At 49.2% G+C, this 18,307-nt stretch overlaps 1 protein-coding gene across 4 annotated transcripts in view; it reads left to right on the forward strand.

Annotated features, from left to right (window-relative positions):
* Window positions 1-18,307, forward strand: part of LOC128274307 (complexin) — a 159,563-nt gene that overhangs the window by 129,084 nt on the left and 12,172 nt on the right. The window lies entirely within an intron of this gene.

An 18,307-nucleotide genomic window follows, 5' to 3' on the forward strand; every position in this document is an offset into this window, starting at 1 on the left:
AACGGCTCTTCGAAGCAACCACGCTTCCGTTCCTCGCATTCTTTCCTTGACCTATTTCGTTTGTTCGGAACGGTTTACCGAAAGGGCCCCACAATAACATTTTGGGTGCCCCCCACGCGCATTCCTAATTGTGAAAATATACTACCTTCTCTGTTTGTGTGTGTGTGGTGTAACCTTTCCTGAGTCGTAAATTTTTGAGCAACCGATTTTTTGTTCCCTTGCCGAACAAAAATTCCTGCTACTTGAACCCTTCTTCTTGGGCGAACCCGTAAATCTCGGCGTTCACTAGGTCCCACACACACACACACACACGCATTAGGACCTGAAAAATGAACCTCACCCGACACAACCGTCTGCTTTGGCACCGAACAGCCGACGATCAAATTTTATTAGCCAGTTTTGGGTTTGTGTAGGAGAACTTTCCCGGGCCCGGGTACACTACGGGCCGGGCCGTCCTCGAACCCTTACCTGTCGTCAATCAGTCAGTACCTCGCGCGCACATACCGTTGGCAGATTATGAATACTTTCGCCCCTACGCCGGCAACAACGTACGATTAGCGTACGAAAACACAAAGCCGGCCAAAGCGACGGAAAAGCTCCCCATTTTCCATTCGCTCTCCGTGGCTATTCGGCCACGGAATGGGGCCGAGTAATATTAATTTTTGCTTTTCTTTGCCACCGCCCCAAGGCGCAACATTGAAGCAAGGCCCCGCCACACCACGCGTGCCACCATTTCCGCCGGGGAGAGCTGTTAGAAAAGCAAATATTTTCGCCGTTTTAACTACAGCCAGCCAGCCCGAGCTCATCAGCTCAGCTCGCCGCATTCGGCCGGGCCACCGTGGCCAGTTGTTTGTTTTATGTTTTTCATTTTAACCGTCCTGTTCGTCCTGTTCGTCCTGTTTTTTCTGGTGCGTCGTGCGGAAAAGCGAGAGTCGAAGCGAGGGAAGCACGGTACAGATCTTCAAGATCATAGTTTGCACTTTGCACTTTTCTTTTCAATCCCCGACTTTCCTTTGTTTTTTTTTTTTGCTTGTGACGTTTTTCCGTTACATTTCCTCGGCCTGAGAGACCAAAGCGCACCATAGAAAATGTCCGAAGAAACGGAATGCTGCGGATGCCGAAAGAGGCGAAAAACGGATCCTGTGCTTCCCGCCGCGTGTCCGGTGTTGGGTGTTTTAAGTTTTATGGCACTTCCCCACTTTATTTACATGCAATTAAAAAGTTTTAAGAACATTAATTTAGCATAAAAATCAGCCGACTGAGCACGGCTCACGGCGGCGTTCCGTCGCGAAGTCTGCTAGCCGCTGCTGAGCTGAGTTTGCCGGGGAAAGCGCACGGAAAGTGAGTGTTTAAGCTGGACAATCGGCCAGAATCATGTCCTGGCCGGACAAGGCTATTTATTTTGCGTTCTTCTATTTTGTTTTGTAGGAACTTTCACATTCGAAAGTGAGTTTTCTATAGGTTGGTTCAGTAATTTTCATGTACTTGGTGACTGTTCGATCGGACAGAGAAGAGTGCAGACCTCAGACCTCATAAACATTTTTCAAACAATTTGACGAAGTTTCGCACTTTTGCAGTTAAGTTTTAGCCTCTGTTACCTACGTTCAAGCAACCCATAAAGAGTCGAAAGGTCATCGATAATAATGGCCAACATGTACTTAAATGAAATTTATTTCCAATAACCAAAATATTTTTGCCCAAAAAATAATCAAAAACCCTCAATATAAGCAACTTCCTAAATGTAAGCAACAAGATAATATCGAAAAAAGTTTCATACCAGAATTTGAATAATCTTCGGCATATGGAATTTCAATTCGATTGTAAAAATGAACAGCCAACAAACGAAGAAAACAAAAGTCGGAAAAACATCTAAAACGATAACAAAAATGGTTTTTGTGGATCGTAGAATCGATAGTGAACGGTTTGACGATTCCGAAAGTACTCGAAAAATTGCTCGAATTTATTTAGCACGCATCCGAATAGCGTGGAACGCGTGATTGTAAATTTCAAGCACAATACAAAACAAATGAGCTCTATAAGGTTCGTGGCGATAAATTGAACCTTGTAGCACACCGTGGGGCCGTCCGTACAGCCCGTTTCCTGTAGCTCAGGAGCCGTACCCAAAAGTCTGGCTGAGCATGAACTCCGCCGATCGGTGAAACAAGCTGCGTGACTATCGATAAAACCGTTATCGTAAAACACGGCGGAAAATCTGGTCGCTATCGAGAGCCCGCACTGTGTTGACTTACCGGTCAGTCGCCCGCCCGCCAACACCAGGCCTCCGATTATGCAACCACCGGCCCCGGGTTCCTAGCCCCGGTGGCCGATAAGAATCACGCGCCGGCCGGACTTGGCGCTAGTTATGACTTTTGCGTGATTGCGTGAAAATTGCGTGTTCTCGGCATTCTCGGGGTCGACTTTAATCTACGATCTACGGTGGCAGCGGCAGTACGCTTTTCAGCACGCCCGTTTTGCGCCCAACTCTGCCCTGGATCGAGAAACACACACACCCTCGTCTCGTGTATTGTGCCATATCCGTCGGAAGCTAATTTACGTCCCGTGCGCCGAGCGAGCGCGGAGTCACGAAGGAGCCACTCTGACTAGTCTGCCAGACAACCCGGTCCCTGGGCCCGCAGGCCCAACGACTCCGTCCGAAGCTATGGCCGCGGATGGCTTGTCAAAACAATATGCTCCCCAGACGACTCCACTCCCCGGACGTCCCCGGTGGAGCTTTTAATTATGTAAATTCTGATGAGCAACTGCAGCAAAGCGAGCGTGACATAATACTTCAGCCCTTTCGCTTCCGTTTGCTCCTTGTTGCATTGTCCACGGCTCACGACTTGCACCGGACTACACGGTACGGACTGCATGCCGAGCTGGTCAACGGGACGCAGAGCGCAAAGCTTATTATGGATTTAAACCCCGTTCCGTGTGCAAACTGTTGATAAAAGTTCCAGCCCTTTTTTGGCCCGTCCCTTGATGCGCCCGACAGGGGAGGCCCACGCATCTGGGAGGATTTTCCACTGCGGCCCCCGGACAGTATTGTCCACGTGGCTTTCTCCGATGGGGAGACCCGTCATCCGCGCGGAGATTGTAAGCAGCTTTCGAAACACTAAATCCCAATGGCCTCTGCAGCAGGAGGTCATTACGGGCAGTGTTTCGGTGCTCGGAGACAAAGAGAGTGAGAGTGAGGGGGGGAAGGCCATCGTCCGGTGCGAAGTACACTGTAAACAATGACCACACCCGATCGTAAGGCGGAGATTAGGGCACCCACTTTGTTCGAGAGATTGGAAATGCCAGCGGCTGAGGTCGTATCGTGTGTTGGGCTGATTGGGCGATGTCCTGTAAAATTTTACACCTACTTGCAACCTCGTACCGGAGGAACGGTGGCTAGGTCCCCGACGTCCCCTGTCCGGTGAGAGTTTATCGGGCGGAAAATGTCCATTTTCGTCGAACGCACCATTGCACCGAGAATTGTAGTCAAAGTCGGGATGACTTCGGTCTCGGCAGCTGGCAGATGAGGTGTCCATTTCCTTATCGATAAGTACAGCGCACACAGCGTCACGCCAGCGCTGGACCGTTTGCTGGCTCACTGCACACCGGTTGGACCGTAGCTCCGTGGTTGGGCCCCAGAGGCGCCCAGGTGGTGGTCTGTGGCTCGCCATCTTGCCCGCACAAGTAGATGCTTATTTATGGCCCCACCGGGCGAGCCGGTCCTACGCTTTCACGCGGACGTCCAGCATCTTGGCCGTCCGGCCGGCGCAAGAGACCTGCCGAACCACCCCAGCGGGGACAAAGTTGTAAAAATTAATGACAAAACATCATCCAGCATCAGCGGCAATGGCCGCCCTCCAGGATAATGATATGCTCGGCGTTTCTCGCAGTGCTGCGAGCGATCGCCAAATCAAATCACGTAACGAGAATAATCGTACATTTGCCATCGGTTCGTTCACGACACTCCGTGTCCGTGTCCGGGCGACATCATCCCAACTTACTTCCACAGGACTTTTACCCGGGTGTTCCCCCCGGATCGGTCAGTGGCATCGCGAGGGGAAAAAATGGTAATTTCCTATTGTTTGCTGGACAACTATATTAGCCAAACGGCGACTTATAAATATTTTAGTACCCTCCCAGCTTACTCGCAGCCCGCAGTGCGTCCGTGGCCGATCCTATCTTTTCGCCATCGAAAGGTCACCCCGAAGAACCCAATAAACTCTGCCTCTCTCTCTCGGCGAACGTGTGTTCCGTTCCGGGGTTTTCTTTTTCCGCCTCTATGCATATGCCGGGCTCGTAAAATTGATTTCATGGGAAATGTATATCGCGGCGGGCCAATATAATTGCCCAAGAACCGAGTAACCGAACGGCGGAACGTCCGTGGAGAGCACGTTAATACGTGGGCACTGAACTGTGACCCGGACACAGATCGATGCGAAGCAGAACGAAGCACCGCACACCAGAACGTGCGGCGTCCACGGTTGACTGGGAAAGGGCGAGAATTCGAGCTTCGAGTTGTCGGCGATGCAAATAGAAGCCACTCGATCGATCATAAAACCAAACGAATTAATAACATGTAACTGATCCCGGTACAACCTTCGGATCGATCTGAACCACTTGATGGGACCCATCTAGGAGAAGCGGCAAACCACCGCTCAAAAGTATGCGAACAGACGCTTCATTTCACGCTTGAAATGAAGCGTTAAACGTAATATTTTAATACAAATTAATTCCAATAATAATAGTAGTAATCAATAATTTATTTAATGTCTGCATGAATCAGACAATGCTCCAAATGAGCTACTTCCAACAGCAAAAATTCGTTCAAGATGCTTGAAAATTCATCTTCTATTTTAAATGCCTCTGAATAATCTGGTTCCCAGGTTCGTGGTTCAATTTAACCTTACTCGAAACAGCCGATGTGTAACACAGTTGAAAACAACGTTCTTTTTCGCTTTTTGGGATGTAAAGGTATTGCATATTACCGCCGTGTGGCTGTGGGATGTGAAGGGAAGAGTCGGAACCCCACGCCAGCTTTCCCGGTCTGGTCCGAAAACATTCGACCGCCGGTGTAAAGCCTAGACCGAGAGCTTCACTCACCCGGAGCGAAAGCCGCCGTCTTTCATCCATGCAAATGGAATTAAATTTAAAATCCCAACCCTGACCGAGAAACGTGCTCAGGTGACGCACCTGCAGCCCCGCAGCGTCCAAACCCAAACTAATCGAAATGTTGCCGGCCTGGACCTTGCCGGCATGCCGGAGCGGAGCATCAAACGGCCGAGTCGGGTGCTCTAATGCGATCAAAGTGAATTGAATCGGTTCGATCCGTTCGCCACACACACACACACATGAACCAAATGTTGGTCTGTTTGCACATTGGCATCGAATGTTTACCGGCTTCAGGCCGGTCCGATGCACGTTACTCTACGCAAGCAAAACGCCCGCCGAGCTGTTTGCACTTTGCACTGATTCCCATTTGATCTGCCCCAGGCGATGGGCCCTTCCGGTCGGATCACATTGCATACTTTTCAGTTCCGGTTTTGTGCTGGTCAACTTTATATTTTATTCGCTGAAGGCACAACAAAGAGTAAGCTTCACAGAAAGACCAAAGCAAAAAAAAAGTATAAATAACGACGCTCGATGAAGGGTTCGAGAGCCACGGGGGTCCTGGAAAAATTAAATTGCGACTGGTTTTATCACACCACGGAATTTGGCTTCAGCAAAGGGCCCGGCGGCCAAGCGGCCAATCGAAAGTGCGCTCGGCGGATTCCGCAGGCCGAAAGAACGAAAATGCACGACGGCGAAAGGATCTGCTGCTGGGTGGGGAAATGAAACCGGCCCTCGGACACCGGGAAAGGGTGCCCGGGAAGAAAGATTATTTAAGAAAACATTTTCCCCTCGCGTTCCGCGGCGTCCTTTCAGAAGGCTTAGGTTACGCGCCTTTCTGCCTCGGGCGGGGCGTTGTGATGACGGATATACCAAAGGCGCTGCCTGCGCAAGGGTTTGCAGATTTCTTCAAATTAGTTATCTTTATTGCAGACGGCGTAATTTTCCGTGATTAGGGAAACTCGCCCCCGCGGGGCTTTGGCCCGGGTTTCAAGTGCGATAAGCCGCGCGGAGCGAAATGGAGCGGGGCCTTTTGGCAGGCTTTCAAGTGGGTGTTTAATATTTACATCAACGATCGATGACGACGACGACGCCGGGCGGCTGCTTTATTGAACAGTAATTAATTATGCGCCAACATTGCTGGTGCCCCCACACCAGAAGTGAAAAATGATACTCCCCATTCGCGCTTCGATCGGTTTGACGTCGTTTCTGTGCAGCAATTCGTTACCAGAGTGCGAGCCGAATTCTCGCCGACATCAGGCAACCCGGTTGTCGGTTCGGGTTTTGTGCCTTTAAAGCAGTTTTCTTAAAGTAAGGTTCAAAAATTCTTAGAACTACAGTAAATTGGCCTCAGCCAGTACCGTTTCGTTGGCTGATGGTCAGAGCAGTTCAGCTAAACGATCAGAAATATTTAAAGTTGTTCAAAAATGTAATACATTTGTTTATCACGGCTCGAGGGTTTCAACTATCGAATCGTATAGTTAAACCCAGTTTGGACATATGATGCCTGAATTAAAAAAAAAATAATTTGGCAAAAGTTAGACTTGTCCACGGAAAGTATCGTAATCTGGACGACTTTTAGACACCCAGATAATACACCAAGTAACATTCTATTTCTTTCAAACATTAATGCCTATCGGCAACCGTTACTCGTCTCCAAACGAAGGTAAACTCGAAAGGAAACGGTTCTTGGAATGTTGAGTTTATCAAAAGAATGTCTCTCTTTCGAAAAACAATTAAGGATATATCAAAGGGTCGTGGCGCTAACATGACTAGTATTGGGCTCACTACAAAACTGAAGACAAATAAACTAAAACTTAAATGTTTGCCTTAGTAGAAAACATAACGAATTCATCGTATAACATTAATAAATACCATCAATTCTCCATCATAACAGCGACTAAACGTAAATTCAGTGGACGCGTTTGGCTACTCGCGGACGGCATCGCCAACATCCGAGGGCAGTGTGGGCGCAAGCATTCAATAAACTTTTATTGAAATCAAATAGCCCCTGAAGTACCTTGGTGGGCACATTAAAATTTAACTACGCCGCCGCCACCGGTTTTAAGCGTTTTATTTCGCGTTTGCAATTTTTTTTTTGACGAATGGCTAAAGCGATGCTTTACACGCACCAGCGCCAGGACCCCCTACGGTGCAGCACGTAAAAATCACGATGGCCATGGTTTGCGGGGTGACGCATTAACGCCCGCATTACATCCGTGGCGCATCGAACGGTGCGAGTTCAATATGATTAAGCCTGGATTATTAGTGTTTTTTCGGCCGCAGCTGCTTTCGGTGTGCTGCGGCCGCGTGATATGAACAGATATTTAAAGTGGCAATACACGGAACACGGGTATGTTTAATTTTTCATTGCCCTCCGAGAGTGGTTTCGTGGTTCTTTGTGGTTTTATGGAGCGAATAATGACGACATTCACGCGGCGCCCTGCACTACGAATAATGGATCGCCGAACGGCGCCTTTCTCGAATCGTCACGTTTTTGGGACGTTAAAAATAATTATCTGCCGTGCAAACAATAGACGGTGCTGAACGTTTGGCATTCTCCACCGATGCAACCGTGCCACCGTCCTGATGTGCATTTCACCCTTCCCCGGTGGACAGCAGGTTCGAATTTCTGTTCCATTTTCCCAAACACAGCTCAAAAGGTGACCTCATCGTGACCCTTTTTTTAGGCCTCTCGGTGACCGCCAGCTTGGGGCCCGCAAAATCGGCTTAGCTGATGGTGCATCGTACCACAAGATGGCGGACGGCGTGGGACAATTTTGGGCCACACACACACACACACAACAGAAAATGGGAAATTCGTGCTAATCGCGCACCATTGAGTCTATTGGGCCCGCGTGGTACAAATGACCGGTAATAATAGGCCCCGTTTCCCGCTACCCAAATCTGCAGCTGCAATCAGTGCTTGAAGTTTCCTTTTTTTCTCTCACTCGCTCACCCTCACGAAACACTCGGCAGCATTGGTGGGGGGTCCTTTAACACCAAAAAACGCGATGTCGATCCGCTGCTGCTAGTTGAGGGCTCTAAATTAAATAAACAAATCCCGTCACAGACAACGGCGCTCATCCGATGGGTGCGATGTGGCCCAGGGCTGGAGCTTTTAGGGAGGAAGCGAGTGAAAATTTGGCACCCCCGCACGGGCGCTGATTGGAAAAGCCGACAAAAAATCAACCCTCAACCCGGGCCTAAAAATCAAAAACAATTTCGGTAGCCGGCGGGCATTCGCATTTGCGGGTCCATCCAAAGGTGGCGGTTCCCGGTTCCCAATTCCCGGGTGCCATGTTTTCGGGATCAGCTCGGTGTACCGTGCAGAGGGCACACACACGATGGCTCGTTAACGGCGATTGCTCGCACCGCTTTTCCGGACACCTCTAATGGCCTGCGGGTGCGGATGCATGCGTGGCCTGTAAGTAACTATGGACTGCCCACGAGGTGGGTAATTTTGGGTGAAATTGGTTTAGGCTGCATGAACCCTTCCGTAGCCCGCGGGAATTATCGGTCCGTCGGTTTCGCTTTGTGTTGTTGGCTCGGTTTGAGGGGCGCGTATCGGTCCGTTGCGCGGGTACCGGACAGATGTTTTCGGATATCCTGTGCCGGGCCGGGCCGTGGAGTTGTCGGTTGCATAATTGGCCCGGGCGACGGTGCCGCAGTCTCGTTCGGATGCAGTTTCGGGCCGATTGAACAGGGAGGCCGCAGTTTACTGATTGATGGATCAATAACTCCGTGTTGCCGTGGCCCTTTGGGGGCACACCGCAATGGGATGGTGGCTACGGAAGCTACCGTTCGATAGGTTTCGGTCGATGCAGATATCGTACTAACTTTGCACCGTTTCGTCGGTTGGTTTTTGGCCACAAAATACTGCATTCGAGTAGATTCGAGCACTTTCGAGTGGTGCGTATTTGAACGATTTCTGGCGATTTTTTTGCACAAGTCCCAAGTGACCTAAAGTGGAATGCCAAATGGAATGCTAACTGGCGAAATTCTTTGTCCTACACACTACTTAGTTCATTAATTTGAGAATAAATTTGGCAAACCACGCTGCATACCCCTCGGAGCAGAGTATGGAAATGAAAAACCTACCACAACCGAATCACTCCACCAGGACGCTCTGCTGGCTGGGGAGTTTGGGGCAACATTTTCATTTACGTGCCATTTCACTTTTGTCCTCCGACGGACAGACAGACAGACAGGCAGGCAGGACGTACCGTTCCGCTCACCGGTCGTTGCTGACGTGAAGCGTAACTGGCAGCCACACTGACGATGTACCGGCGTAACCCACCGTAATTCTTGGCGCTCTATTGCGCGGAAGGTTAACTCAATTTAAAGCCCGGCTGAAAGCTGTCAAATCAAAGAAATTCCTTACGCATCTCGCGCCGAGTTCGGCATTACCCCCAGGGAGTTGATGGTCCTCCGCCCGGCCTCGTGGAGAACGGAGAAAAAGAGATTTCACGGCGTCCGAACGGATGATCCCGAACGCCGGCAGCAGCCGAGCCGCGCGAAAAATGCGTGCGTAAATTAAATTTTCGCAGAACACAAGACGCGCCACGACGGAGACGACGAACCAGATGAGCGCGTGAGGATCAAGGGCCACAAAAAAAGGACCCGCAAGGAACAAAGAAGGGCTCTTTTGCCCGCCGGTCGCAGTTTTTCGTGGCTCCACGCCCTAGCCTCCTTGGGCGGCCAAAAAACCCGTCCCACGGAAGGTTAAAGTTCTCGCGAGCTCGCCGCCCCGTTTTACAACACGAATCCGTGGGTGCAGCTCAGGGGAATCGGAGTGCCCGGGTGCGTTCGGCGCTTGACTCCGCTGCCAATGCCTTTTCATTTACCATATTTGCGTGCCGCACGCTTCTCGGATGGTTGGAATCTTTTTGCGGGAATTAAAAGGATGGGCCACGGAAGGGGCGGCGGCCCTTCCCAGGCCCACATAAAAAAATACCACGGCTCACTGGTGGGGAGCAAGGATGCCCGGTGGCCGCCCGTTGGAGGATAGATGGTAAATGTGCAAAAATATTATTTTTCCTCACCAGCACTGAGACGGAAAAGAAAATATGGCCTCATGAACGTCGCCGTCTTCATCGACAACCCTGGTGCTGGTCCCCCGCACATTTGCCGATGAACCTGATGAAGCAAATAATCAGATTTAATCGAACGTGACGGTGTCGGAGGCCACGGTTGCGTGCAAAAAGGGCGAATAATCCGGAATACGTTGCAACGGCGAAATGCTTCGAATTTTCTCGACAATTTTCCATCCACGTTGGTTACGCGATACGCGTAAACCTGGTGTGGGAAAAGAAAATGTCCGGGAATCGGTTCTCTATTTTCCGGCCGAAAGAAAGCCACCCTTTTGTGGTACCGAGCAGGACTTAAAAAGACTGTCAGAGATGGTAATGTTCCTTAAACACAACGCACAACACAAGCCCTGGGCCACCTGTCAAGGACGGTCGGGCTCCCGCGAAACGGGTCCGAAAGTTTCCAATCGGAACAAGTTAATTTACGACGCGCGTGGCACCGATACAAAATGGCCACAACGCCGGTTGATTTATATTTTTCGAAGAAAAATGGATGTTTAATAAATGGTTTTGATAGCTCAATTGAAAGTTTTCGAAAGCCGAAGATACACACTTTGTGCGGCTCGGAGTTGCTATTTAACTTTGCGGCGTGCTGCTGCTGCTGGAGAAGTTCCCTTGTTTGCTGAAGTCATTCCATAATTTGGTGGCCAATTCTGCGCGAGTCTGCTTTGATATTGTCGCTGTTTGGTTGGGGTTTTGATATTGTTTGCCTCGGCGCTCGGTGGTCCAGCTCGCCGATTACGTCACAAAGCTCGCGGGCATCGGTTGGTGATTAATGGGAAAGCAAAATGAATTCCCCTCGCGGCTCTCCTCTTGGCAGTATTAGAATTAATGATCCAAGGCCATCCACCACCGATGGCATCAATTCCCTCCCCACTATTACCTGGCGCTCCTCAGGTTAACCTAAGAAGTCACTTTTCTTCCGGGGGACCAACCAGCGCCAAACGCGGTCAAGAAATCGCGTCGGAAAGCAGGGAAATGAGCCCCGGGCGCCAGGTGCCGGTGATGCCGAAGAAGCCACATCACACAATGATGGATAGGACTCGAAAGTGTATTGAGACCACGCTGGCTTCCGGCGGGAGCATCTTTGCGGTGGAAATGAGCAACCCGAGGGCATAAAATCGATCCGTTTTTTCTCCCGATCTTCCTCCGGCCTACTTCCCTTTGGATCGTGTACGAAGAGAAAAAACATTTTCCCATCGAAGCCATCACCGGCCGCCATTCGTCATGTGCGTCCACCACACAACGGGTATTAAGAGTCCTCGCTGAGGCTCTAGCGCAAGGGTATAAAAATCAAAACAAGAATCCTGCTGCGTGTTTTCCGCTTTAAAGGGGGCGATCGGCTCCCCCTCATAAAAAGGGCTCCATAAATTATTCGCAACATCCACACCTTGCTTCGCTGCGGAACGGGAAAAAAGCAAAACCTTACGCTCGACCGTTGGGCCACCTGGGGTTGCAGGGTTTTACGGGCTGGAAGACACCACCCAAAGCGGACCAGCGACCCCGCTGCTGCTGCTGCTGCTGCTGCAACATTGTGATAATAAGACAGTAATAATCGTAAAAAACGTTCTCATAAAGCAACATAAATTAGAAAACTTTCCAAACACCACACTCGACCCGGGGCGGGCGACCACTGCAGCGGGCAGAAACTTGTCACGCTTTTAACGCCGGTCACCGCCGCACGGCGGAAGTGGCGACCATTTTTTCCACTGCCTGCGCGCCATTCAGTCACGAAGTGAAGTGAAGCGAAAAGTTGCATTCTTGACTTGCAAACTTGTGTCCTTTTAACCGGCCGGGGTTGTTTCCATTACTTGCCGCCACTTTGGAGGTTAGACTCACAGACCGACGAAGAAATACGAAAGCTTCCGGTTCACCGGTGCCAATGTGCGCGGGAACCATAATCGCGCGGGAAAACCGTGGCCACTTCCGTACAGGTTATCGTATCAGCAGAGGGTCCACGCCCCATCGGGATCGTTTAAAGTTAACTTGGCCATACTTTTTGCACCACACCACACCCGTGCTGCGGCCGTGTACAGTACATTAATTCTACTTACTATCGCGCCCTCCGGACCCAGCTCCCGGGGCCAAGGTGCAACCGAAAATAACAACTCTGAACTGTTTTACGGTGTGCGCGGTGTCTATATATTTACGGTGGCCGCTGCCGTTCGTCAACCACCGAAGCTCGAGTCCTTTTTGGGTTCTTTCTTCGTTCAACTTTTTCAATCTTCGCATAAGAAGTTGCTCCTCGGTCCCTGTTTTTTTTCTGTTTCCCGCTTTCTTTCAGTTTGCCTCGCGGGGCGAAACTTTCTGGTTCTTGTTTCTTGTTTCGTTTTTGTTCTTTTCTCACTCGTTCGACTGTGTTTGCCATTGTTTGTTGCTCGTTTTCTTATGTTTCCGTTTAGTGCGCCAAACAGAAAACACTATGCCGGAAGTGAAAGTTACAGTGAAAGTGCAGCCAGCGAAAGCCAGCTCTGGAGCCTACCACAGCCTGTCGGTGCACCGGGCGACCTGCTTACAGATGGGATTAAATTGACTCTAGTAGGGAGTCCTTTCATATGAGCGACTCCCTAACGGAGTCAGATTGATTCCGGTAGAGCATACGACGACGACGACGGAGCGCGTGAGAACCTGTGCACAACATGTTTGCGTGTTTTTTCTTCCTCTTTCGTTTGTCTTGTTATTTTGTCGTGTGGTTTCGTTGTTTTATTTTTGTGTTCTACCCATCAATCAGTTTGGCCGAGTGTTTACACTCGGCACTGTACACCTTTTTTGCCATCGATCGATTGTAGCCCACTGTTGGCGCTTTCTATTATCCCTGCCCAAAACACTTCGTGTACTGTTTGTCTTGTTGGCCCAAAAAAAATGTCAAAACATGGGAACGGATTATAAAGGGATTAATCATCCGATGGAGGCGCCTGGTGTCTCGAAGCAACGTGGTCCGATGGAGGCGCCTGGTGTGCCGTGCTGAAGTGTGCCGATTAGCTAGGGTGATAGATTTTATTGCCAGCCCGTGCTGCTGCTACATTCATGTTCCTGTTTTTTCCCCCTCCGACAAGCAGGTGTACCAACAGACCAACATCGCGATTTACGGTCGCCACGGGCGTTGCGACGGCCGTAATTTAGCCGCTCCCTAGAATTATTCTTCAATTACGGCGGGCTTTGGTACCGCACGAACCTGAAACAACACACCGTAATCCCACAACAATAAACTTTGCATTTTCTCCTTCGTCGACCGTATCCGCGCACCGCACGGAAAGGAAAATATTATTGAATCACTGCCGTGAATACAAAATCGCTCCGCTCTGCGTTGCGTATTGCGTATGTTTTTTCCGCGGCATAATGACGGATGTAATGAGAATGATCTAGACGCCAAACGAACGATGTTCTCCTTTATTTACGTCGCAGCGGAAACGCTCCGGCAACCACGCGACAAATCATTCTCTCTGGTGGACGAGATTTGCGATGAAAGAGTGTACTAGGGTCTATAGCAGCACAGGGTTTGCGTACAAGGCACTGCACTTTTGATCTTTTTAAGCTTTGTGGAACGTAAAAATGCTCCCGTGCTAGTGCTGAATGCTGTCAGCCCGTAGTATTCTGTGATCAAAAAGGTGTTTAGCACGGAACTAAAACGGGGTCAACACGGTACTATTTCCGTCTTCTCCAATGCGACTAGTTGTGTGTTCTGAAAGCCTGCAGTGTGTTCTGGAAGCCTGTTCATCCTCAACACCATATATGGGTTGTTTGTACGTCGCATAAAGCAGAGTTGAATGTTTGGCCATGCAATACGTACTTTGGGCTCATTGTCACTAGAAAACATTGCACCATTTGATGCCGTGCACAACTCCATAAGTTTTGCGACTGAAGGCTGATAATCGACCGGTCATAATTCAATCGTCAATCGACCCTTTTACACATCTTCCTGGCAGCATATGAAGCAAGTGCATGACAAATGCACCATTTTTGTGCTGCGTCCAATAATTGACCTGGTTCTTGGTGGTCTCCGATAGGTTCGGACGAGCCATCGATCGATTGGGAACAGCATTTGTTGAACGTATGAACGAACGTGAACGAATGGAAGATGGTAGGACAAGCAATTTAAGCGGCCATTTAGTATCGTTATGGGGATTGTGATTTATTGTTGGGCTCACTTTCTTAAAGGAGAATTTAGATAAAACTTCTTCCATACAAAGAAAAAAGTGCGATTTCTGAAAGCAAAAGGTGACATAGTTAGTGTAGATAAAAGTATGTAGCTAACACATCACCACAGCGTGATGCTTTTTTAATTTTGTAGGTAAATAACTCTTTGCCTTGTAAGCTGCCAAATCAATAATAATAGGTCTATTAGCATATCTAAACGCCTAAATACGTTAAAGATTTGAATCGAAACTTTCGTTCACCTTCGTTCACGTTGTATAACACCTGAAAACGTCCACCTGCAGACCATTCCGACCACCGTCCTGACCGTGCAAGGGGCGTTAGCAAACGTTTCGTGCACGTTACAGGACCCCAAGTTACAGTTTACCACATTGTAAAAACAAACTAATCCATCATTTCAACGTTCGCGGGGCTCTGCTCCGTTGAACCGTTTCGGTCGTATTGCTTTTCGCGCAACATTTTTCCACCTTCAATCACCTGGCGATATGAGATTCGTGCCGTTTCGAATTTTCCGTACGCAACATTGAGCTCCGCGCATACGCTTTCGTGTCTGGGGTCTCTGGGGCCGCTGAACACATTACCGCGAACACCGAAAAAAAAAAAACAAAATCCCGTCGTTCACATGCGATTGACGGGCGAAGGGTGTGGCCGGCCGAATGCTGGCGCGCAACCCTTCTGAGGTCGGTCCGTCCATTCTTTTTTTACCATCCGCCACGACTTTGAACACAGTTTTTCACAAAAACAAGCCGGCCGAGAGATGGCGGAGGAAAAATATTGCTTCCCTTCCGAACGGACGCTAGCAAAACATGAAACGGCGGAAATAGTTCGTGGATTGCGCTGCCAAAGTTTCCCGCGTATTTGGACACTGGCATCAAAAGCATTCCGGCGGGCAGCCAACAGATTTTGTCCGATCCCAGCTCACAAACGCTCAAATAATCGCAGACTAGCAAACTTCTCGGTGCGCTCTCTCTGTCGTTTTCGAGCAAGGAAACCCGCCCCAGGACACAGCGGTTGGTGTTTATTGATTTTTCTAATTTTCCACCGCCACCGAAGTGTGAAATTTCAACTTCTGCCAGCAGTTTAACGGGCTTGAGTCGTCGCGTATGTGAGTCGCCCTGCCAAATGCCGTCCGTTTGGCCAAACTGCTTCGGGCGACTAATGGTTTCCGTTCGCATTGTACGATGCATTTGGATCCGGATTATCGTTGCAGCTAAGCCGGGCGGGATTAGTTGGCGAAAAAGAGGTTCTCGGTCTTGGTTGGAACTTTTTACACAGCGAGAGCAGAAAATTAACCGTGGCCAGAGGCGACGCTGTTTTGCATCGGCTGACGGACTTTCGGCCGTAATTCGGTTTGCTGCAAGCAGCGAGTGCACATTCGAGATTTCTGCAACGGATTTGGGAGTAATCAGCTTACGCGAAGCGCTCCTCCGTGCGATGCTCTTGGTCGCTTCTTTCGTTGGAAACACTCCAGCATTTCGGCGAAGCGGATGCTGGATTATGGAAACTTTTCGGTTTTGAATACTTTTCAGCTACAACACAACCTTTTCCATTCTATTATTCGGTTCCATTAGTAGGATTCTATGAACGCTCGAGTCAATGTCAGTCAATTAGCGCAATAGCCCATTGAATTCTGTCAAAAATCCGACTGGAGTTTCCAAATGAAAAATCAAACTAACAACAATTCATAGATTTGAATTTCATCGCCTCCAAAGTAAACTCGTTCAGCAACAGTACACTTGCGGCAACAAATAATGCAATCATCCGTACAGTCATTCAAATTACATCCTTGAAAAGTCACAAGAAACCATATCTGGTTAACAACGGCGCTCATTCGACTCTACTAGTATCGGGTATCTACTTCAGAAACTTTGTTAAAATGAAACTTTTCAACAGCTTGAATGGAAAACCATTTTTAGCAGGGATAATGGACACTTGACCGATGCTATTGGAAGCGTCCGAAAGACTTTTAAAACAAAACATTGACTGTCAGCAATTATCGCACTGATAACTTATCGTTTCTTCGGTGCTAGTTAGCGCTCCGATTTCGTTATGCTGCGCTCTTTTGAATTTCAAAAATTAATTCAATTTCAAGCGATACGGTTTTCCATTATAGTTCAATCTAACAAGTGGAAAGGTCTCTGGATCGAGTCAAATAATGTGACCCCTCTAATGTTGACCCATTATCTATCATTACCCGACGACAACCCGTTTTTCATTAACAGCGGATCACTAATGGGTCTTCGCGCGCCGCACAGTAATCTCCTTGTCCGCAGATGCTTACAAATGTTAAACATCATGCCCTTGTCACTTTGGGGTGATGAAGTACGTTGAATCACCGTTTCGGGCGCTCAATCGTTCCGGTGAATCCCCGCCGCAGCAATCAGTGGACTTAGACTTCGGAGATCGGTGCATCGGCGGTGTAACCATTACCCACGCCACCGGTGGTAATCCAAATGATCGTAATCCAACCATTGAGACGGGGCACCAGCAATCAGAATAATTTGCATGTCGCTTCGGGATACGGCACCGAATCTTGCTGCGCGCGTTCATCGAACGCGAAAGACAGAAATTTGCATGCCCAATCCTTACGGTTATCCACGGGAATGAATAATGTATCAAATGGTCCCGTCAACCACGGCCACAGCACGTCAGTCAGCCGTCAGGAGTCAGGAGTCATCAGGTAGTGAAGTGAGTGTCAAGAGTACTGCGCTGAGGCGCTCTTGACGCGGACCGGTGGCACGGACGTGGTCACCTCGGAGGTGTGCAATGTCTTCCCATTATCGTCTTCCTGTGGATGCACGCCCGGGCTGGGCCCGATCTGCCAAGGATCGGTTTTGCCCACGTCCACAAAATGTAGACCGACTCATCAGCGTATTGTGAGACGCGCCGCTCAAGGGCCCCCCTCCGACGCCAATGGGGCAGGAAATGCAGAAGTGTGTTTGCCGGAAGCTTCAGCTCCGTCTGTCAGCCCGTTCTGGTAGACGTACACTTTGATTTGACATTCACTTGGCAATGGATCGAAGTGGGGACGGCACTTCCGACATGGATAGATGCACGAGCACTCCTGTCCGTGTAGTAGAATTATGGAAAATCAAATGGGAAAACCACACACCATTGTAAACGGATTACTGGTGAACAAGGTTCGGATAGTTTTGCCAGAAATTATTTTAATTTTTCTATTAAATATCTTGGTTTTTCCTTACAATTTTATTGGCCCATAAGTCTAATTCTATTCAGTCTTCGAAAGATATTTTAAAAGCTTAAATTTTTTTACTTTAATTCACTATCAGGATATTCCGGATATTCCACTGCAAACTTATCTACGACCTGACAATTGATTTTGTGGGCTTTTTCATAATTCACGGAAAATGTTCTTTATTTTATGCATGGCGAAGCGCACAACATCATCCCATTAGCCTATCCCGGATGGTGGCGGGACCATTCACACGACGCTCCATGTTATCAGCAACAGCAAATCCGCCCGGATGTCTTTATAATGGCGACCGGCCCATGTTTTCCGTCAACGCCGGGCCGGTCAAGTACAATACAATACTGCGTCACATCAACGGAAGTGAAGGCCGGGCGGCAGCTCAACTGTTAACAAACTGTTTTGTGTGTGTGTGGATGTGTCTGAAAGGACTTTGGGCATCCTTCGCGGGCCGACACCAGCTCCACAACTACGGATGCCGGGTCCTATGTGCCGAGCCTGCGGGAGACTAATTTAATTACGATGGCGCATGTGTAATTAGGACGGACGTGTATCATCCTTGTTTCAGCGCGCCAAGATTTCAGTGCCAGAGTACCTGACACTCGGCAGATAACCAACGGAACACGATTGGACAGAACAGCATCCCGGCATTCTGGCCGTGCTTATCAACGTCGAACCAGCGCTCAGCCTCTCAGCGCATAAATGGAATGTCGTTTGTCGTAGCGAATCGCCCGTACGTGCCTCCGGAAGTCGC

Source organism: Anopheles cruzii, chromosome 3, assembly GCF_943734635.1.
Source record: "Anopheles cruzii chromosome 3, idAnoCruzAS_RS32_06, whole genome shotgun sequence".
Classification (NCBI taxonomy): Eukaryota; Metazoa; Arthropoda; class Insecta; order Diptera; family Culicidae; genus Anopheles; species Anopheles cruzii.